This window comes from Equus caballus, chromosome 13 (genome assembly GCF_041296265.1).
Source record: "Equus caballus isolate H_3958 breed thoroughbred chromosome 13, TB-T2T, whole genome shotgun sequence".
NCBI lineage: Eukaryota > Metazoa > Chordata > Mammalia > Perissodactyla > Equidae > Equus > Equus caballus.
This window is the reverse complement of record NC_091696.1, coordinates 26145091-26161777: the sequence shown is the minus strand read 5'-3', so window position 1 is coordinate 26161777 and position 16687 is coordinate 26145091. Positions and strand designations below refer to the sequence as shown.

The window sequence follows — 16687 nt, the reverse complement described above, 5'->3', positions numbered from 1 at the left end:
CAAAGCACTGAATGCACAAATTAGCAGAAACTGATGGGGGAATCCATCAGGCTCTGTAAAGGCGGAGAGACCAAGCCCTGTTCCTCAGGCCTCCAAGCCATCTTCATTCTAATGTGCAGTATGTTTCATGCCTCAGGAGAGGCACCATGCTGAACTGGAGTTGTTCCAGGCCAAAGTCTCCAGTTTCAAAATGAAAGAAATCAAGGAAAATGGACTCTTTAGCTGAAGTGATACACTCATAATTGCCAACTAATGAATATTTCTGAGGACCTTCTCTAGCTATACTTGTACCTCAGGTCAACAAGCTGTCCATTTCTTGCCCCATCTACACATCTGTGCTTACTTTTATTTTTATTCTTATTTTTTGGTGAGGACAATTGTCCCTGAGCTAACTTCTGTTGTCAATCCTCCTCTTTTTGCTTGAGGAAGACTGTAGCTGAGCTAACATTTGTGCCCATCTTCCTCTATTTTGTCTGTAGGATGCTACCACAACATGGCTTAATGAGCGGTGTGTAAGTCTGTGCCTGGGATCCGAACCGGTGAACCCCAGGCTGCCAAAGTGGAGCCTGTGAACTTAACCACTACACAACTAGGCTGGTCCCTGTGCTTATGTTTTAAATAAACACTCACTAACAAATTCTATTCTGTAAGGAGATGAACCAAAATCCTAAGATCCAATCTGAAAGAGATGCCAAGGGCATTCTTTTCCAAGCATTAGATTGGTTTCACATGAGGTGATTAGACTCTTTCGTGCTCATTACAAGAAAGAACTAATTAGAAAAATCTACCATTCAGCTAATGAGAGCTGGGCCCTAACTATCTCAGCGCTTAACTTCCCAGGTTGTAAAATATCACATTTTTTTTTCATGCTCCCTCTGAGAAAGATGTCACTGTGTTAAATTCCAGCAGTCAGGCTATGCATTAAGTAACTAAGGCAACATTTACAAAATTCCTACACATGCTATAGCTCACTGCTGCTCCGCCCATGATTTCTTACTGTTCCAGAAGGGTAAATATGATAGATCAAAAACTGTTAACTACTAGTACTGGATATTGAAGTGGTAATGAATTCTGCCCCACTGCTCAGTGCAACCTTCTCGGTGCCTTTGTGCCTTTTATTCTGGGGCCTGTTAATAATGCAGGATAAGGAATATCTCATGTAATGTTGTTACTCCGAGAAGAAGAGTTCATTAAAAAGCAATGATATCACCTGATTGAGACTCATGTCCCTGCCAAGGGTTGTAGCATTTATCAGAAAGCTGATGGGATGAGAATAATGAAGAGCTAATAAATCAGAGTCCCTTATTATACAATAAACTCATTATACAGTAAACATTCTACAGTATAAGTAAACACTGGAAAATAGGAAATCAGCCATATTACTAGGATAAGGGCTGTAGTAAAGCTTTCTTAGAAGACTCAGCTCAGAGGAGGGCTTGAATTTCATATGATTTACACATTAAGTCCCCTTGGACATTAAAGGAATGCTATTAAAGAAATGTCGCTGCAGCTCAGTACCCTTCCTAACTCCCCCAAAAAGCACTTTTTCAAAAGGAGTTTGAAGTCCTCTTGGCAGGAGCCCAGATCCTACATGCTGCAAGATGCTGTGTGAAATTAGCAGAAATGTAAATGTCAGAAGTTCTGTCTTGGGGATTAAAGGCTAGAGATCCTCTCCGTATCTAGGGTCCCCACACCCTAACCCAAGATAGAAAGTTTGCAAGAAGATAAAGACTCACATGTTCAAGTATACTAAGATGCTGACCTTAACTCTTCAATTTCCAATAAGGATCAAGGATGAGAACTGAATTCACCTTCCCTAGCAACCTCTGGAAAGCAGAAATGCCAGCTGCCACGTAGCTGTTTCATACAGTCTATTCTTAATTACTCATAACTTGACTCGATGGAGCTTGGATTAAGGGCCATTTTGGGGGATTATTCTGCTGCTCATTAGCACCTCCAAGTAGAGAGAGTAAAATAAGTAGTGAGATTCAGATCCTTCAATTGTTTCTTTTGTTAATTTCTGAAAGGACTTGTTAGGGCAAGGGACTGAAAAAAAAATAGTTGTAATAAGGTTAGGGAAAAATCTGGAGATTTCAGTTGCAAGGTGTACCTCGCCCCTTATGCATATTTCTCCTGACACTTATGCTGCATTCTTAAAAATATTTTTTGCACTGGTATTTGTGTTCAAATCATATATTATTCTAAGGGCTGTTAAATTATTATGGTGTGTGTATATGTGTCTGTGTCTCCCCATATACCAACAGACATTATAGGTAATGGGAGAGAAAAACTAATAGTGCAGTACCCATGTACTATGTCCCTGTGTACCCCATTTTACAGATGCGACAGCAGAGGCTCAGGGAGATTAGGTAGTTTGTTTGGGATTAAACAGCTAAATGACAGAGCTGGAATTTCAACTCCAGCTGGCCCTGTCCTCAATTTCAAATTACTTCCTTTTTCCTTTCAAAGTGTCTCTAGTACTCTCAAACCTCTTCAGTGTAGTTATCAGCATTATTTTCTTTTGCATCTCACCATAAGGCTGAATTTTGCCCAAATATATTTTTAAAGGCAGCCATCATAAATTAATCAGAATTTCTTTGTAAATAAGCAGGAGGAAGAAAAAAGGTATCAAGACATTTGTCAGAAGCTAAATTCTCACTAATGTGATACAGAAATGGGACTGGATCTGAACTGAATGGTTCTTCCTGCAACAGTCTAAAGTCCAGTATTTTTGTTTTTTGGCCAAGATTTTTCATTTGGCTTCTTTATGAATCAAAATTCCAAGCCCTATTCTTTACCCTATCTCCAACAATATGAGAACTGAAGCGAAACATTTTGCTCAATATCATAGCAAGCTAACTGAATCACGAAGAAAATCTCGGGTCCTCACTCCCACATATCATTTTTAACAATTCAGTAGCTTGCTCTTTTCACATGGTCAAGAAACAAGGTTTAACGCTGGTATTCAATAGGAACGCTAGACTGTTTATTTTCATGAACGCATAATCCTTATTAATAAGTGGTCCAGGAGTGAAGAGAGATACAATTTCTAGTAAATACTGTTAACATCACATAATTAGAAAGAAGCTACTGGAAGAGAGAATATTACTTCAAATTCTATGCTAAATAAATTGACCTGTAGTTTTGGAAAATAGAGATTTGATGGCAATACCCAATATCCCAGTCAAATTTATACAGATCAAGAAACAAAAATTATTATCCTGGTGCAACTATATAATAATAGTAACAAGCAATTTAAAAAATACTTTAAAGGTGATTAAGAGAGTATTTCTTTCTTTCTTTCTTTTTTTTTTTTTTGGGTGAGGAAGATTCACCCTGAGCTAACATCTGTGCCAATCTTCCTCTGTTTTGTATGTGGGATGCCTCCACAGCATGGCCGATGAGTGCAGTAGGTCCACACACGGGATCCGAACCCATGAACTGGGGCTGCTGAAGCAGAGCACATGGAAGTTTAACCACTTGGCCATGGGGCCGGCCCCAAGAGACTATTTATTTAAATCTAATCAATATTCACAACCTTATTATTTCTGTTTTTAAAGTAAGGAAACTGAGAAACAAAGATGAGGCTGAGGAAATGGGTTAGGGAAGATGTCTGGGGTAAAAAGTAGGAACCCTGTCTTCTCCTGAGGAACCTTTTCAGGAAACCACACGTCTTCTCCAGAGCAACTGCAGACACAACGTACAAGACAGAAACGCAGAGGGACTCACTCCTGGACTGGTACCATCACCAGCGTTTCCCTGAGCTTACCACTGCATTTCTTTTGGACTTTAACTGGGAAGACGAAAATAACCATCTTGCATGGCAGGCTTTGGGATCACAGGTAGGAGACATAAAAGCAATATACAATTCAGGTAACATTTTCACTTAATTTTCCAATGACTCCCAATCCTTGAAGAGAAAACCTTACTTCCTTTGTCAAATTTCCCTAAAAGACAGTCTTTACTATCTGTAATATCAGCTGTGTCTAAACATCAAGTGCAACCACGATACCATTTAATAGTTAATCCTCCAACATGTAATTAGGCATTCACATGACAATCAAAACCATGACTATATTTCATGTTTGCCTTCCCTTTCAAGCCCTCTACTAGAGGGGCACTTACCCTGTCAAATCTGCTATAGTAATCAAAACATTGAAATTACTTCTTTCCACACTAAATATACTGGAACTGGTTGTTTGATTAAATGTAGAGCAGAGAGTGCAATTTGCTAAATTACAAGTATTCTGAACATGTAAATATAGTTTAATTACTGCAATTAAAGAAGATTACTGGAGATTGGCAGATGGGAATGTAATGCTGTTTTAATTAGAGTTTTTAATGCACTGTAACATAAGCATAATATTAACCCTTTATCCTAGAAGAGGTAGCTGGTCTTTGAAAAATTAGTATTTAAAAACATATTAGAGCTAGTGTTTCACAACAAGGGCAGAACTGAGCCACATCACCCTGAAAGCCCATCGGGGAGGAGACTCAGAGCTTCTAAGAATAGTAAACTGAGGCAGAGAGCAATGACAGACAACCCATCTGCTAGAGTCCCAACTATGAACACACAGGCAAGCATGCATGAATGCATGTGTGTGCACACAGATAAACAGAGAGCACATCAGCTGCTTTTCAAAAAAGAAGAATATTGCCACAACGTCAAAGACTGAGGGGACTTCCATGCCATAAAAAGTTTCAAGGAGCCCATGTTTAACAAACAGGAAAAGAGAAAGGATTTACAAAAAAAAAAATGCATTATTCATCTTTGAGAAAACTACAGCACAGAGGCAGCTGATCCTCTACAGAGGGAGGCCAGTTTATTACTATTCACCTTCCGGAACAGTATATGCCACATAAAGTAATATTCCAGAACGTAAGAAGCAATCTTTGTCATCTTGAAAGCTATCACTTGCAACATTTTATCCATTTAAGTCAATAGCCTATTAGAAATTCTAATTGAAAGTTCAATAGTCAGCTTGGAGCCTTACAATAGAGGTTGCCTTTTGGAAAGCCATTTAAAGTCTTAATCTCTTTATCATTTGGTATTTTGAAGCCTAACTTTGTTCTTGTTAGGCAGATCAATGGCATTAATTTACAAAATGGGAGAAAATGTCACCCTTCATCCTTTAAGTCTCAGCTCAGTGAAGAGCAGCATAAGCGAATCTGATCACTGCTTTCCCATCCTAGCAGCAAACGGTGCCATGGGAGGCTTGACCTACAAATTTTAATTACTGCATGAAAAATTCAGTTCCTGGAGATGAAGAGAGACTTGAGCAAAAGCAGGGGTCCACCCTGTGCCTGTCTGTGGACTATTAAGTCTTCAAGGACTGGATTTCTGAATCAGCGGCCAACACCACGGTCAATGAAAGGGGTTTACTATGTTCAACAACAAGCCACAAACTTCAAAACAAAGCAGAACCAAGACAGAAGACACTGAGGCAAGTAAGTAAGCTTCTAAAGGCAAAGCCCCATGGAAGAGAATGTATTTATATTTTACTGAGCATATAGCGTCTTGATGGGTCATACACATACCTATCAATTTTTTAAAATGTTTTCATGAAGCTAATTCAATTAAGAGTGCTGGCCTCAAACGCAAGCATTCCTGCAAAAACCAGAGACGCAGTCTTGATGCTCTGCCTCTGCTAAAAACATTCTTAGCAAAATGGGCATTCAGGGGAAGGAATTATTTTGAGTCCAAATATAAGAAACAGATTCTGAATGTGTAGACATGATGGCTACTTTGTGATGGCAGAAAAACCAATAAAAATAAGTCATCTAAAAAGTAAAGCCAAAAGTAGTAGCAGTAACCTTACTACTGCTGCAATAAGCAGAATTAAGGGGCAAGGCTGTCAGCTTTCATATTCTAGAAGCTAAGGGAGCAGACCTAAACAATAATCACCTTACACGTCAGCAAAGCCAATTATAGAAAACATATGTGTTTATCAATATAAACTTGAAACAATCATTTAACACACACATAACAAGGGATGGGAAGGCCACAGACAAATGTGAATTTACTCAGTGGAAGTGGAAGCACGTTCAGGGGTATAGGGGTGGGTCAGTGGCTTCCGCTTTTTAGTTTGGATACTTTTTTCAATTGTTCGATTTGTTTTTGTTTTTTTTTTAGGAAGATTAGCCCTGAGCCCGGGATCCAAACTGGCGAACCCCGTGCCACCAAAGCGGAATGTGTGAACGTAACCGCTGTGCCACCAGGCAGGCTCCCAATTTTTTTTAAAAATAGCTAACCTGTATGGCTTTCCTAATTGTTAACAAATCAACTTTTTTAAAAAGGAAGAAAAATAAAATCTACATTCAATGTTTCAGCATAAAAGCCTGAGACTCGTTTTAGAAAGAAAGATTCCTTTTAGCTGTAGTCTTTCTTAAAAGTTAGACTTGGGCTGGCCCGGTGGCACAGCGGTTAAGTTCACATGTCTTGCTTTTGGTGGCCTCAGAGTTCGCTGGTTTGGATCCTGGGTGCCAACCTATGCACCGCTTGTCAAGCCATGTCCCACATATAAAGTAGAGGAAGATGGGCACAGATGTTAGCCCAGGGCCAGTCTTCCTCAGCAAAAAGAGGAGGATTGACGGTAGATGTTAGCTCAGGGCTAATCTTCCCCCCTCCAAAAAAAGAGGGGCTGGCCTGGTGGCGCAGTGGTTAAGTTCCCACATTCCGCTTCGGCAGCCCAGGGTTTGATGGTTCGGATCCTGCGTGCAGACATGGCACCGCTTGGCAAACCATGCTGTGGTAGGCGTCCCACGTATAAAATAGAAGAAGATGGACATAGATGTTAGCTCAGGGCCAGTGTTCCTCAGCAAAAAGAGGAGGATTGGCCATAGTTAGCTGAGGGCTAATCTTCCTCAAAAAAAAAGAAAAAAGAAAAGGTTAGACTCACTTATTTTATTTACTTCAGATGCTTGCTGCAATTAAAAAACTGTGTTAACTGTCAAGTCCTAGTTAATCACTTTACAGATCCATATTCAATTTAACCAGGGAAGCATTTTTGCATAACTACATACAAGGCCCAACAGAGTATCATGCACAGTTGGCTTCTTCATTAATACTGGTTGATGATAGTGATAAAGAAATAATGGTCTTGCAACAATGGATGTATGTACGCACTTTCCATGCAGCCAAACTCATTATTGGCTAAAACTTAAAAGTCAAATAGCTTTCTGATGACTGAATCTATTCATCTTTTCATTTCTGATCTCTGTTGATCTCCACGTCCTTCTTATCCAAGAGATGCCTCACTGTCACCTCCTGACACCAACAGCTGGAATTCTGTGATGATGTGTCCTAAAGCAAAAGCAATTAACATTTCTACCAGGCGCTCCTGGGCTTTTCCGCCCCTGCACTTAGGTTAATAGTATGCTGGAAGGTCTCTAGAAAGGACAGAGGCTCCTGGTTAGAGAGCTAAATAGCCACATCCCTGATATGCCTAGGCCACTGACACAGACAGGGTGGTCCTTAGATCAGTGCCCACTCCTTGGAGGGAGCAGAATCTCAAGATATGGCTGCCCTTTGGAGGAGCGGACCAACTAGAACAAGCATAGGGAGGGAAATGGGGCTGGCCTGAGAAGTGGGCAGAGAGTGCGAATGGTAAGGCAAACCCTGAACATACTTAATGAGCCCGCTCCCAGCAGAGCCAAGACCCATTCTCTGCTGAGATTCCAGGAAAGGTGTGGGGGCACACACAACAAAAATTAATGCCATGACAATGGAAAAGAACACATGCTCAATATAAGAAGGCCTCAGATGCTAAGATTGTGCAGTTCATTCTTCCCTCCAGTCTAATTTACAGCCCGACAAAAGCTGTTGGCTTGTTACAGGTCTGTCTCTGTACGTTACTACAAATGAACCACCAAAAAGAGCTGGCTCTTTTCTTAATTTTGTTTTTATTCCTACATTTAAAAGAATGATAGGACTCATCACATGGTATTAAAGAAATCCAGTATTTCCTTTGTTGTACCTGACACTTTACTACTAAAATTAAGAAGGAAAGATTGTTAGATGGATGTGAAGTCAATAGAAAAGTAGAAGTGAGGACACGAAAGTAGAGAACAATGAGCTGAGATCATAATTCGACTGAGATTCTAATCCGACTGGGTTCAGAAACCCTAAGGAGCTCCACTAGATAAAGGCATTCTGGCATTCCAGGTCCTCCCCGGCACTCGGGGAATCTGTCCTTTCCAGGCAGGTCTAGTCATCTGCTCTGCAATCGTCTCTTCCAGTGGCTTTCGATTGTGCAGTAATCTCTGCAGACACTAGTCAAGTTCCTAGCACTACACTTCAGCTACTTATTTCTCCAGACTCCACATTTCTCTTTATTTATATCAATCCTACTCTTTCTTTAAGAGTCTACCCACCACAGGACCATCTCAAATGACACAGGAAAGGCATTTGACAAAATCTAACACCCGCTCATGATAAAAACACTCATAAAATACTGAATAAAAGGGAAGTTCCTTAACATGTTAAAAAGCATTTATGAAAAACCCATAGCTAACATCCTACTCTGGTGAAATACTGAAAGCTTTCTCCCCTAAATTACGAACAAGACAAGGGTGCTTGCACTCAGCACTGCTGTTGAGCACTATACTAGATGTTCTAACCAGAGCAGTTAGGGGAGAAAAAGAAATAAGAGGCATCTCTAGTCATAGATGAAGTGATTCTAAATATTGAAAATCCCAAAGCTAATAAAATGAATGCAACCAAGTTGCAAGGTACAAGACCAACACACAATAATGCACCTTCCAAAAAAAGAAATCAAGAAATCTATTCCATTTAAAGAAGCAACCAAAAGAACAAAATACCTAGGAAATAATTTAACCAAAGAAAGATTTGTACACTGAAAACTACAAAACAAATGTTGCTGAAAGAAATTAAAGACCTAAATAAACGGAAAGACACCCATGTTTATGGATTGGAAGACTTCATATGTTCAAATGTCAATACTTCCCAAAGTGAACTATAGATTCAGTGCAATCCCTAACAAAATTCCAGGGGAATTTGTATCCTAAAATGGAGCTCCTCTCTGTCATCATGGTATTGGAACACATGAGGCCCAGCTAAATTCAGTGGCTGGGAGCAGGGGTCCTTGGAGCTGATTGTGGGGGTTAGAGAACTCTTCCCAATATATAGAAATGCCTAATAGGAACCACACATGCCTCCACCAAGGCTGCAGAGGCCAATTAAATACCAAGGGTCTTTGTTGTATCCCATGCTAATGACTATGTGGATGAGAGCAGTAATAAAATAAGAATTAAATGATAAATTTTACATGCCAAATGAGCATCAGTCAAAAAAATACTACAAAACAAGGAGTCTAGGGAAGAGATGGGGAATAAAGGAGATTCTTATGGGAAGGTAGCTTAGACAAATCACACCTTTACTGAATTTCAAAGGACCAAGGAAGATGCCTACAACATCTAAATCCATGAATTACAGGGTGCTGAACTAGCTATGCATCTTATTCAGAAAGAAAAATCTTAAATGAAGAATCAGAAGTTGCAAAAAATTCTGAGAAAATTCTGAGAAAAGTAACTTCTTTCTGCCATTCCCTAAATATCCAGACCCTCCCTCCGTGTTAGAAGTACTATTCCAAAGGCAATTTTCTTTGGAAGAACCAATCTGTGCAATGTTACATCTGAAGAAGGTTTTCCATTTCCCCTTTCACCGTAACCAGCTACCCAAAACTCACGCATAAGGCTGATAGGTAGATCAGCTCCTGAGGTTATTCTAGAAGCTAGTGCCCTTTAAACATACTGAGCAAAGTCATCCTCTCAGAAAAAGACACAGGACTGGAAGCACAAAGGGCTCCATTTGGAAACCCATGAATGCCCCTATTATCCTATGAACAGCCTGGAGCCATGCATTTCATGCCCATTGCCACCTGTGATTATGCTTTTATAGCTATTCCCAAGCACTTTGATGATGAGATTGTTTAAAGGCCTTAACAAACATGCTAATATGGCTTGAGGACTCAATGTCTCTTCATTGCTGCCACCCCAGTAAGCACACTCATTCACTTTATGCCAAGGGAGAAAAGAGTTCAACCCGGCTCAAAGAAACCACTTAGAGGAAGACTGACTGGATCTAAGTGACGGTGGGCCCTATGTTCCAGTAAATTAGAGAGGTGATGTGTGAAGCACAGTGTCTGGGCCTCTAGCCTCTTTCAGCCAGCTCAAGGTAGACTGAAGAAGGGGGCTGGCCAACCATGGCCCTTGTTGGCCTGAGTCAGAGGTCACTGAGAAGTTAGGGTTAGGAGACGGCAGGAATTCTACTAAGCAGTGCTGAGAGAAAGACGCAGACGAGTTTTCACGGTGGTGCTATGTGCGTATGTACACGTGTGTAAAGGGACACTCATGGAGTAAGGAAAACCCAAAAACTGGTGAGGCAGAGAGTAGGTGGCTGAGACAGCTGAAGAGGAGTTGCAGAACAGTCCGCCCTGTGCCTTGGGAGAAGTGCAGAGGGCCAATCAGGCCTTCAGGAGACAGGCTGGAAGCTGGTAAAAAGCACAGAAAAGGCCCAGGGGAGAGCAGAGCTGCAATCAGATCTCTCTGGGGATGGGTGGAGAGGTAATCATGAAGCCTTGGGAGAACAGATCTGCAGCCTCTGGGGAGCCTCCTAGAAAGGCCCCTTTCCGTGACAAAGGAGTTCATTCTGGGGCTGTGAGCGCCTCTCCTGTCTCCACTTGCTGTGCTAACCTTGAGTCCGGCCTTTACTCACAGGGCAGAAAGCAGAGAGAGTAGCTGAAGACTTGGTGACTAAATGAACCAAACAAAAACCATGTGCAAAATGAAGAGTTAGATTTCTGAGCCACCAAGGGAGACTCTTTAGAGCGGAGGCCCAGGGCGAAGGGAGATGCAGGCAGATGGCTGGTGCTGATGGGCTCAGAGTTGGGATGCCTTCTTCCTCCTGACTGGATTCACTCCCGCAGCAGCTAGACAAGGCTTGCCATCTTTTCCGCTTCCTTTCTCAGGTGGGTCTAAGGATTCTCTGAACTGGCCTACGTGCAACGCGCAAGGTCAAACAGCAACTCTGCCGCAGGGGTAAAGCTAGCAGCCAGGACTCCGACTCCCAAGTCTAATTTTCCAGAATCTAATTGGGGTGGCGGTGGGATGACAAAGTTCTCCAACTGTCTAACATTCAACCACCCTAAAATATTCTCTCATTCTACCTTCTGAATATACTCTCCATAAGCAGACTTGGTTCAGCTTTTCTTTTTGTCATTTACATTAGGAAAAGAGTAGCTATAGTGAAGGCCACAAATAAGACACACTGGGCAGGGGTGAAGAAGTGGAAGCATAATACACACCTACCAGCCCTCTTAAGAATTCCTATGGTTGAGGATAGTGGGTTTCAAACTTTGGACTCTTTTTACATGAGAAAAATATTTTAAATAAATTCTTCTATGGGACCCGAAATGCACAAAACAGATAAAAGTGAAGCTGCTTTGGGTGACTAGCAGTAGGGGCAGGGAACCCTCACATGGTCACGTCCCACTCTCCCTTTCCTCTCCCCTCACTCCATCAGCCCCTTAGCACTGGAATAGCAGCAGAATCCAGCAATGCGATGAGACAGTTGAGCCCTGGGCTCATCTCTCTTGAGTAATGTGGGTTTTCCTCTTTGCACCTCAGTTTCTTCATCAGTTAAATGAGAGGTTGAGCTTGAGTTGTTTTTTAGAGTCTTTTCGAGTCTAAAATTCTCAACTTCTCCACAAGCAAGGAGAAAGGAGAGAATGATTGCAAGTGTTACTCACACAACATAAATATAACTAAGAAAAAACATACACATAGCAACTGCGTCAACTCCCTCCCCATGGCAAGGTGCCATTTTCCAACTTCTCCTCAATAAGAGTTTCTCACTGATTATCATCTCTACTGATAATTATCATTATTATCATTTCTAGTGATCTTGCTGAAAAGTTCCAAGGCCAGAGTGTGATTTTCTTCTCTCTTTTACTAGACATGTAACTTTTATAGTTCCATAAGCAGGATCAGGGAGCCTGGAGGAGCTTACAGTTAATTTTTTTTTCAATAAATAAAAAAATATTTTCAAGGACAGCTTCATCAGATATTTGTTCTCATATATTACTTTGGACAGCATATTTTTGTAGTTTTGATTGAAAACAGTCATAAAACTCAACATTCTCATCCGCCCAGAGTTAACACAACTCTTCCTGCCACACGATTTCATTCAGAAGCCAATACTTTATATCGTTTTTCAAAATGTACTGGTTAGTTTTCATAATGTTCACGTCTACTATCATCACCACTTTCAGACTGCTCACAAGTGAGGAAGCCAGGGCCTCTCTCCTTGGTCCCCCGCCAAATTTAGGTATCAACATATAGCTGTCCAGGGTAGGAGGAGAGGCCTGCCTTTATTCCTATCTCCCGATGGTATACACTGTAACTATGCAATTTCCCCACTTCGTAGCACATTTTCTCTCTTATGTTTTGAGCTAGAAATGGTGGCAGAGTAATAGACTCTATGTTCACTTTATTGAATCACCTATATTTAATCGGGAAAATGGGTAGTTGTAACTCTGTCAATAAGACATGTTCAATTACACATGGTGTAACCATTTTTCTGCAGAAGGCATTACCATCTGGTCTAAGCAGTTAAATAAGCACAGCTACGTGGTATTATAGCTAATGGAATTAAATGTGGCACAAACATATACATAACACAAAGAATTCACATTTATCTCTTTAAAAGGATTCTCCTTATTGAAAACTAAGATATGTGGTTTGTGAGATCAGGAATGTGGCAAAGTTGGCTGGCTTTACTGCTTTCCAAACAACAAAAGGGATTATTCACTTCACATCTAGGTCAAACAGAAGAATTTCATCTTTAGAGCCCCAAACAGGCTTCTTTTCAACCTGCCTGCATGTGGCCTGCTCTTCAGGACCCTATTTCCCCTCTAAGAGGTCTGCTTCTCAGTCTGCCCTGGGGTTACCCAAAACTGGCTACAGTACCTCACCTTGACTTTGGATTTACCTTTATTCATATCTCAAACCCCTGTAAACCCGCACTTCCACTTCATGGTGAGATGAGGCTTAAATTAGACGACAAATGTAAACACCCTGGCACAGAAGAGACACCCAATGAATATCATTTCTCTCCAACATCTATTTCCTTTCCACTTATTTTGACCGTTCCAGCCCCCGAGTTGGGCTGTGAACTGGCCTCACCTGAAACCCAGGTCTGATTGTTTCTGAGCCAATGCTAACCGGAGAGCCAAGCTATCTGAGCTCCACCCTCACATATGTACAGAGATCTGTTGTTTTTGTCAGCTCATCCTTTCAATCTTCTTGGTAAAACAGTACCCCAACTTTCCTTTCGGAAATATCCCTGCTCCCACTTTCAATTTCTGTGGGATTAACTCCAACTCCAGTTCCAGAATGGGCTCCAATTGGTTTAAGCCAGGAAGGGGAGAGGGTGATGTTGCTGAGAGGTGCCTATGTGGGACCTGAGTTTGGAATCAAACCAAAGGAAGGTGACACACACAAAGTACTTAGACCAGAAGGATGAAGAAAACTAGGGCTTTGTGCCATTATTTGATCTCTGAACAACTGTGGAACAAGGATTCAGCATTACCTGCCCCTGTTTTATCTCCCATGGTGCTTACTGTTGTGAGGTACCCATACATGGTGTTCCGGGTACCAACTCTGCCTGAGCTTGCTATATCCTTTGAGCACAATGCCTTGGACTGCCTGGATGTGTGGGCCAGGCCAATGTTCACAGTCTGTGTCTTGCTTAGGGAAGGGACAATCTGTCTGCATGGAATCATGTAATAATCCCTCACCCCTGTCTAAGTATTAGTCCCTACAGGGAGCCCACTGGCATTGTGGTACAACCTGTGCTTAACAGAGGTACCTGGAAACTTCAAGTTGGGGATTTTAGAAATATTAATGGTGTGCACTAACATTTATTTTGCACTCAGCATAGGGAGCGCACTGTTCTAGGTCTTTTGTAAACATCCCCCAATTAGTCCTTTTAATGATCCTATGAATTAGATTCTATTATACCCTTTTCAGGGATGAGGAAACAAGTATTGAGAGGGTAAGCAACTTAGCTAATGTTTCCGCAAATAACAGCAGTGGTGGGATTCAAACCCAGCCAGCCAGACTCTGGGTCTATAACAGTGAACCACTGTACTAGACGCTTTTCTCAATAAAGTGTCCTTATTTCTTTGGTTTGGCCCTCTTTAAAAATATGTATGACACTCTTTCACTTGCTTCTCATTTATTTTAATAGACACTCACCAGTAGAAAAAGCCACAAAACTGAAACAATAACAAATCATTGGACTTCTAGTAGGTATCTGATGAGTACCACCAAAGCCATCTTCCTGTGACCATTCTCTGCCTGAGCATAAGGCTCAACAGGTAAGTGGTTGCCTTATCTCAGGGCTCCACATGAAGAAAGCTGGGAAGAAGAACTAAAGAATGCAGAGGACAAAATTCAACAGCTTTGCAAGAAGATGTAAAACCATATCATACAGGCTGATTTGGATGGTAAAGATTAGCCTTATTCTTTTGTGTGTTTTTTTTTTTTTTTTTTGAGGAAGATTATCCCTGAGCTAACATCTGCTGCTAATTCTCTTCTTTTTGCTGAGGAAGACTGGCCCTGAGCTAACATCCATGCCCATCTTCCTCTATTTTGTATGTGGGAGGCCTACCACAGCATGGCTTGCCAAGCGGTGCCATGTCCACACCCAGGATCTGAACCGGCGAACCCCAGGCCGCCGAAGCGGAACGTGAGAACTTAAGCACTGCGCCACCAGGCCAGCCCCAAGATTAACCTTATTCTTCTACCACATCCACAGAACTGTTATTCCCAATACACTTGGAAAATTTAACAGCTGGCCAATTCAAAATACTTTCCCTTCAGTTCATTTTAACCAGAACTTGGTAAGTCTCTCCTACACTACAATGCAAAGAAAAGTCATCCCTACAAAGAATTTTCTTTTTTCATTAAAAAAGTCCCAAACTCAAGTAAGGGTTTATACAAGTAAAGGGCAGTTTTGCTCGTCTGATAAATCTTCTTGTAAAGCTAAAATGTTAAAATGAGACAATCATGGGGCCGGCCTGGTGGCACAGCAGTTATGTTCGCATGTTCCACTTCCTGGTGGCCCGGGGTTTGCCGGTTTGGATGCCAGGTGCGGACATGGCACCACTTGGCAAAAGCCATGCTGTGGTAGGCATCCCACATATAAAGTAGAGGAAGATGGGTATAGATGTTAGCTCAGGGCCAGTCTTCCTCAGCAAAAAGAGGAGGATTAGCAGTAGTTAGCTCAGGGCTAATCTTCCTGAAAAAAATAAATAAATAAATAAAAATGAGATAATCAAAATACATCTGAAGATTAATTCAGTGTCCAATAACCTTTGAATTTACTACAATTGTTGAACGTTCCTTCCAATTTGAAAATTAAAATGCTAAATACAAAATTTATTTTTTTCTAATTGGATTAACCAATTAAGTTTTCCAGGGTTCATGGGAACATTTCGTTTTCATAAAGAGAATTTGAAACAAATAACTTCATTATGGAGATGCCTTGTAAACTACAGGGCAATATTCTTTGGGAGCAAACATATCATAATAAATTCTCTTGAGCAGAATCTCTTTTTGCGACATGGTTGTTCATTTTCTGGGTATGTTTCAGGAAACCAGTGTTTCACTTTAGACATGTCCCAACTGCCTGGATATATACTTGGCCACATACATTTTTTTCTAACCCATAAATTTTTCAAACCAGTAAGTGCCTGATTTAGTCACTGTGGTAAGAAATACTGTTTGTTTGGTGTCTGAGAGAACACCCAAAGGTGCTCCAAACTACTAAATCAATTTAGTGGCTTGTAACCAGAATTTTTAAAAATAATGAAATAGACCAAAAAAGATCAGCATACACATGCTTCCTCCCTATTCACAAGTATTTAAAACAGCACTGCAATCATTTATAATGATGAGTAAGTAAAGCCAACAAGATTCTGCCAAATTTATGGAGAAAGAAATGATCAGAGAAAAAGAGACTTAACACAAAGCTATTCTAATATGAAATTATGTGGAATCTTGGTGTGGGATGTTTGGAAGGGCATTCTGTATTAAAGAAGGCGCTACTACCTAGTGGTTAAGAGTAACGGTGTTGAGCCAAACAATCAAGGACTTGGACACCGCTGCACCTTGCCTACCCCTTACTAGCTGGGTGACCTCTTCATTCCTCAGTTTTCCCATCTATTAAATGGGAATAATGCTGCCTATGTCACAAAGTTGTGAAGATTAACATGATGTATGGGTAAAGCACTTAGATGGTGCTTGATATCTCGTCATTCACAAGGTAAATGCCATCACGTTGTTAAAATACACTGGCAAAGATCCAAATTAAGGCAGCTATTGTAGGGTGTCTGTCTTCACTCAGCTGGTGTCGCTAATGATTCTTGGGTTCCCTGTCATCCCATCCCTAAAAGGAGGCCAGACCCTGGCCCAACTGCACTGACAATTCCTCTTCTACGCACCCCACTGGAACCATCTACTCACAGCCCCTCGCTGCTCCTGAAATGAGATTTCAAAATGGCCACTCTGCCTCTAACACTGGCATTCTCAGGGGAATCTGGAGCCTCCCCGCTGCCAGCCATGGTCCACATTCACCATTTCTTCTTCCCCTTTTATTCCAAGG

General features: G+C 41.2%; 1 protein-coding gene across 8 annotated transcripts in view; it reads right to left on the bottom strand.

Annotated features, from left to right (window-relative positions):
- AUTS2 (activator of transcription and developmental regulator AUTS2) overlaps positions 1–16687 on the bottom strand; it is a 1156658-nt gene that overhangs the window by 408930 nt on the left and 731041 nt on the right. The gene's annotated exons all lie outside the window — the stretch shown is intronic.